Consider the following 6,763-nt stretch of genomic DNA (forward strand, 5'->3'; position numbering starts at 1 on the left):
TTATTCTTAATGGAAAAACGTTAGGTACGCCAAAGGCCAGCATTCCGAGCCTCCTTTTAAATGGTGGTGGGAGTGATCATACGCTAAAAAATGCATGAAGGTTTTCTGCTCCAGGGCCGGCGCTCCCTGCTTCCTCTCTTCAAGAAGTTAGAGGACTCAGAGCCAGGCTTGCCTTGGGCAGGCCGGCTCTTCTCTCTCTCTTTCTTTGCAGAAATAAATGAACTTGGTAGCTCTGAGAGTAGAGTTGGAGAGAGTTAGTAAAAGACCACGATCGTTCCTCAAGGCCTGAGTTTTGTGCTCAACATTGATTTTAAACAGCTTTGATCAGGGGGTTATTACTCAACATATATATATATATATATATATATATATATATATATATATATATATATATCTCCTTCCAAAGAGGTATGTGGGAGGACAGAAGATTGTTAAGCAAGTACTCAGGCACTTCTAGCCTCTCAGGACATGAATGCATTTGATTCTATTTCTGAGTTCTCACTAACATCATAAATCTCATCAGATTAAGAGATAAAGTGGTACAAAACCATATAAAGACCATATGCTCATCCAGCCATATGGAATACCACAATACCGTCTGAGAGATCATTAGAATATATAACTTTATTTATAATTTATGCAAAAATGCATGCATACATTCATATGCAGGCATACACACGTCATCATCATCCTCAAAAAAGTAAGCTCCAGACCTAGGATATTTATCAGAATTATTTTTGTTTATTTTATGGCAATTTTGAAAACCTCATAGATGTTTGATTTTATAAAATGACAGCACTTTTAATCAGTTGGTATAGTTTTATTCTAATATGGCAGAATGGCTTGTTAATTATTAGACATCTTTTCCCCTAAGTGTTCATTTATTCTCTGATTGCTCACGTGGTTACTTGGCCGAGGAGAAATGTCATGATAATTGGCTGCTGATTTCTTAGCTTGGTTTTGAACGTGTCCTGAACATGGCTGTCATTTCCACGGCCTTGTCTGTGTCTCCTCCCGCCATCTATCTGCTCCTGCTTAGGGGTGGCCATATGCATAGGTTTTATTCATGGCCCCAAATACCTGTGAGTCACAGCGAATTTGGGGGAAGTCTAAAAAGAAGTCAACAATGACGAAACACTGAATGCACCAAACCTCTTCAGGCTCTGCTGTTCAGAGCCAGTGAATGCCATTTTCAAATGGCTTTGCTCGTCTGCCTTGTTTTACAAAGCCTTCTCTTCCAGGAGGTCGTTGAAGATTTGTAGGCGAAGCTGTGTTACAAAACACCCTTCGAGGGAGATGGTGGTCTATTCAAAAGAATCCAAAAAGCTTGCTCGGGGTTCTTTTATCCAGAGGATCTGAGAAAGCTGTGCTCTACAAAGTGGAGGCCAAGCAAATGAGCCTGACGAAACGTCTTGTTTGACGGTGGTTCAGCCCAGTCTGACTGTACTTCAAAGCACTTGTCCTATGAGGGAGTCATTGGAGAAAGAGTTTAACAGTCGGAATTTAAAGAGTTTAAAGCTCTTTTTAGAGTTTTCTTAGCTTAAAGTTAAAAGCTATCATTATTAAATTGCCTCCTCTATTGTTTTATTTTTTTTGGTCTTTGTCTTAATTTCCCTAGAAGTAGTAATTTTTAAATTAGCCAGAGTTATGTTATTTTTATGGTCATTCACACTTTCACTCTGAAATGTAAGTGATTTTTATTCAATCATCGGTCCTTCTTTGAAAAAAATTGTATGTTCTGACTTATAAAGAATCCAGCTCATAACATTAATATAACTACGATTCTGTGCTAAAGAGTGCCGATGCATGTTAATTACCTGAACTGTTCTTCTCAGTAAATTTTAATTATTTTCTCTCTCATAAATCTAATACAAAGAAAATGGAAATATGTTTGGAGGCTCGCTTTCAGCATCCTGTTTTCCCGTGCCAGAGCCCTAATGCACCTGGGTCAGAAGTCTAGCAGCTGTACAGCGTACATTAAATTCTTCCGTAGGTTCTACTGACGATAAGGAGGAAGTTAGGGGTTTATCTCTTGAACCGTATTTTTATACCACTGAACAAACCTGGAAGAGCCAAGCTGCACAAACTGCTCTTCACTTACCTGTATCTCATTGACATGCAGCTGCGTTAATACCTTTAGCACTCCTAGCCCTTCTATTTCAGCGGCACCAAATCTTTTTCTTGCTGGGAGGGAGGCAAATAGCCTTCTTGATCCTGATTACCTTGATTAATATTGAAAAACCTCTTCAGGCTGGTGTCCTAGGGAAATTGAAAAAGTTCCCTTTCTGTTTGAAATGACTAAAACAGTGAGGCTGGAACAAAGGACTCATCTCTTTGATAATCATCTCACCTTCTTGTCACTCAGAGTCCAATTAAATAAATGACTACCTGATCTTTTGTCAATTGTCAGCACATCTGGCTTTCACTTTTAATCAGCCAGCACATCATGTGGCCTTTTAAATTCTCTTTTCACCTTTTTCTTTGTCCATAAATACGATGAGAGTCGGAGTTGAAAAGAGCGGGCTTAAAAATAAGAGAAATATGCACATTTCTCTAAGTGTTCTTCATATTTTTTCTAAGACATCTTTTCTCTTTTCTCTGCAAAAATAATTAGGACACTGATTTAACTTGTCAAGATTACTGAATGACTTCCGAATGCTGTGGGAGACTTCCATTCAGGAAGGTGTTTTTAAGGGCTGTTTTTTTCTCATTTTCACTGCTGTTCCTATCTTTAAAACACATAGCTTCCACTTAAACACCACCACCATGCTTCTTAACTGGAAATTGATTGGGGAAAAATAAGTGCTTGAAAAAAGGAATGTATTGTCTGTCTTTGAAAGACTTAGCTGTCTGTCCTCCTTATCTGCGGGTATGGTCGTAAGATGAGTGTTTCTGTGCTACTCAGATTGGATGAGATATGATCCTTTTTCTCAAGAAAAAATATCCTTGACTCAAAGAGGAATGCAAGTCAAGGGCACACAGGAAAAGCAGACAGAAAGGTAAAAAGAGAAGAACCAAGGATTCGATAACATTCACATCGACTGATGAGCTTCGTTAACCTATGCCGGGCAGAGACTTCACTGCAGTCACACCCTGCAATAGTGGAGCAGTATCTTTTGGAGGGGAGTTTCTGGTTGTGGAAGTCTTTCCTGGCAGGAGTACAGATGTCTCAGTACCTGGGAAGAGAAAAGTTTACCTATCGTCTTTTCTTTGTCTTCGACTCAGATGAAAATGGCAGTTTTCAATTACTATGTGCTGGGACCAAAAGCAAAATAACAAAGGAGTGTTAAGAGTGTTAAAAGTAGCTTGTATGACTTTTATTTGTAGCAATATGACCTACCTAGTATCCTACTACCCTCCACCCCCTCATTCCCACACACGAAAATGTTGCTAGGCAAAATTTAATGAGATACTTTGCATGGCTGAGCTTGAAAAGACGGAAAGGGAAAATCTCCACAAGAAGAAGCTGACAGGGAGTTGAGCTGTCTTAGAGGCATTTGCTGGATTTAGTGACCAGATTTTAATTGCCCTTTGGGGCCGGAGACAAAGACTGGCTCTATAGATAGGAAGTTAATTAAAACCAGGATCCTAACTCTTAGTAAAAAGACAGGCTAAGAAAGATATATATATATATATATATATATATATATATATATATATATATATATATATATATATATATATATACACTTACCAGCAAAGGTAGGTTATAAGAAAAACTACCTTGGTGGTGCATGGAAGGAAAAAAGTCACTTCAGAATATGTAACCTTAGACCTGGCCACATCTCATTCAACATTTTGAAAAGGTACAGTTAAGTTGTTGAGAATCTTTGAGGTCAAATTGCATGTTAACATAGCCCCCAGGGGGCGCTAAGCAGAAGTAAATGAAAATCCTTTCAGTCGGGTCATGCTCTGTCTACAAAGGCCAAGAGCAAGTGTCATTGGAAATAACAAAAAGCAAATTTAGATCCCCTAAGAACTTCAAATAATGATTTATATTATTTTCTTTAAAGGTATATTATAAATAGTTACAGAAAGATGAAATAAAGATATAGTAAATTAATAAGATAGCACAAAGTTGGTAGGCTTGGAAAAGAATCAAAATACAATTTGTGAAAATGAATAATATAATCGTTGTAATGAAACACTTAATAGATACGTTCAAGGTAAGATTAGACACAGCAAAGAAAGAATTTGTGAACTGAAAGCTAGAAATAATGAAATTCATCAGAATATAGGAAAAAGAGATAAAAAGATAAAATGTGATAGGCAGATTAAGTGATGGTGAGCAGAACGAGAAGCTCTCATGTATATTTGACTTACATCCAGAAAGATGACAAAGAGAAAATGAGAGGCAATGTTCAAAGAGATAATGAGTGAGAGTTTTCCAGAATCGAAGAAGGATATGAATCTGCAAGATAAAGGTAGTTCTAATTAGGATACATCTCTTCTTAAGAAATCCCAGCATAAATGCATTGTAATAAAACTGTAGAACATCCGAGGCCTTAAAAGCAGCAGAAAGAAAAGAGAGATTACCTACAATGAAGCTACTCTTTGACAAGAGACTTCTCAACAACAATAGGAGAAAATAGGGTAAATGTTGGGAATATAAAAACAATATAGAACTCAACTAAATTGGTTGGAACAAAGTCAGAACCTCGGTATTTATATTAAAAGTTCATAGCCTAAGACAATCATAAAAATTTGCTTCACTGAGGCATTTCCTGTGATTTTTTTTTCTTTTCATTTAAACAATGAGTTGGTCCTTTTTTTTTTATCAATGAAGCCATCTTAATCCATTAAACAAATATTTATTGAGTGCTTAATATGCTGCAGCCACTGTTCTATGTGCTAGAAATAAAGAAATGAAGGAAAGCATGGATCTTACACTCATTCAAAAAGTCACTCGCTAACTGTCTATTACGTGTAAGATATTTCTTTTTCAATGCAACTTTTTATTTTGTCAAGTTATGATGCTTAGAATAAAACAAAAACTGATCACCTGCAATACCACTGTTTTTGATAAAAGTGTGACAAAAGTATGACTATTTTAATACCAAAAAATAGCAAGACAATAAGGAAAAAAGGACAATCCTTCCTAAGAAAGTAAATTGAAGAGTACATACATGCATCCATGCACACACATACACAAACACACACCACTCATTGCACTGACCTTATTTTACCCATTTTCTGTAGTTCCCACGTTGGACTTGCTGGCCCAGGTCATTGGACTGGCCTTCGGGGACAACCCTCCATTTTGACCAGAACCAAGATAATACCCCTGCATGTCAAAAAAAAAAAAAAAAAAAAAACAGTTTCTGAGCTAATTTTCCTGCAAGAAAATTAAAATTTAAATTTTATGACTTTTATTTGTTCAATTAAGATCCAATAAAAATAATAAAACTCTATAACTAAGAGAAGAATTGTACTTTCACAAAGTGATCATAGTTCATAGCAGTTTTGCTGCTGAATTAATGATACCTGAAGAATTTTACCAAATAGCTTACTGGGAGTTGAGGAACTGTCAGATAATTACATTTAATTCAATAGCTAAATCTATTAGGTATCCATAGCTTACTGAATAAAGAAATGATCAGGAAATTAAGGAATTAAAACTCTAGAAGTTATTCCCAGTTGGCTTTAAAAGTATTTGAAAGCTCCTCAAGCATAGGGACTAGGTCTGTTCTGTTTAGCGTTCAGTTCCCAGCATGCAGCACTGTCCTCGGCATGAAGTAAGTCTTCAATAAATACTGATTGCATAACATGTTGTGAATGCATGACCATTGCAAGTCAACTAAACTGAATTGTACCATGCAAGACAGTCAGAAAAATGCAAATCAAGATCAATTGCATTTTCCTTACTACATTGTAAGAGATTGAAGAAAATAAATAGAACATAGGAAAATAATTTGGACCCTTAAAATGAAATTTCATATCATATGAATTGAACTGTGATGATCATTAAAGTTTTAAATTTTATGACCTGAATTATTAACCCGATTGTATTAAATACCATTATAAGTACAGAAAACCAAGTCTTACTATTCTTGTCAACTAGAATCACCCATTGGCAAATCTTCCGTGTGTTTGAGATTAAATGGATAATGCAGTGTGTATAATGTGAAAGGATATTAAATAGAATGGCTGTCTGCTAAAAAATATCCTTAACATTTGCTGATCTCTTCATTTTTTTTTTGGTAAGAGCATGAACTCTGGATCAGCATAAAACAAAATAAATTTAAGGCATATTTGTGCCAGAAAATCCAGTGTGCATTTTTCTGCCAGGAATGATCATATCCTAATCCTACTTGAGATCTAATTAATTTAAAAGAGAAAGCCCTGAGGGGTAAACACATCTTTTAATGTTTTTGTACATAGCACCTGGTGTGGTAGGCAACATGTGTAGGTCCCATGCATTTTCTCTGTTACAGTGATGGTGATGAATAGAAACTCAGTCAAAAGATATGAAACAGCTATACACAACATGGACTTTGATATGACAAATATTGCTACAGGATAGAAGCTCAACATTTAAAACTATCAGGGTGAGGGAGTTTTGCAATAAATATTGAGAATCATTAACAGTTGACTTCAGCATAAGATATATTGAAAATAGACATCTTCAGACCTTAAGCTGATTTGCATTTAGAAAACTGATGTCGGTAGTCATTTGAATGCATAGAATTGTGCCCAAATGCCCAAGATGCAGGAAAAGAAAGAGGAAATGGGTGACAACAGTAATCTCAGCATAAGATACTAG

General features: G+C 36.1%; 1 long non-coding RNA gene across 1 annotated transcript; it reads right to left on the reverse strand.

Moving 5' to 3' along the window:
- Nucleotides 1-719: 719 nt before the first annotated feature.
- Nucleotides 720-5,698, reverse strand: LOC118605579. Its single transcript, XR_004952213.1, has 3 exons — nt 5,582-5,698; nt 5,177-5,284; nt 720-3,176 (listed from the first exon to the last, which is right to left on the reverse strand). It is a non-coding gene; the product is annotated as an uncharacterized LOC118605579 (long non-coding RNA).
- Between the last annotated feature and the right edge of the window lie 1,065 nt (nt 5,699-6,763).

The sequence above is a fragment of the Rousettus aegyptiacus genome, unplaced genomic scaffold (genome assembly GCF_014176215.1).
Source record: "Rousettus aegyptiacus isolate mRouAeg1 unplaced genomic scaffold, mRouAeg1.p scaffold_m13_p_1, whole genome shotgun sequence".
In the NCBI taxonomy this organism is placed as follows: Eukaryota; Metazoa; Chordata; class Mammalia; order Chiroptera; family Pteropodidae; genus Rousettus; species Rousettus aegyptiacus.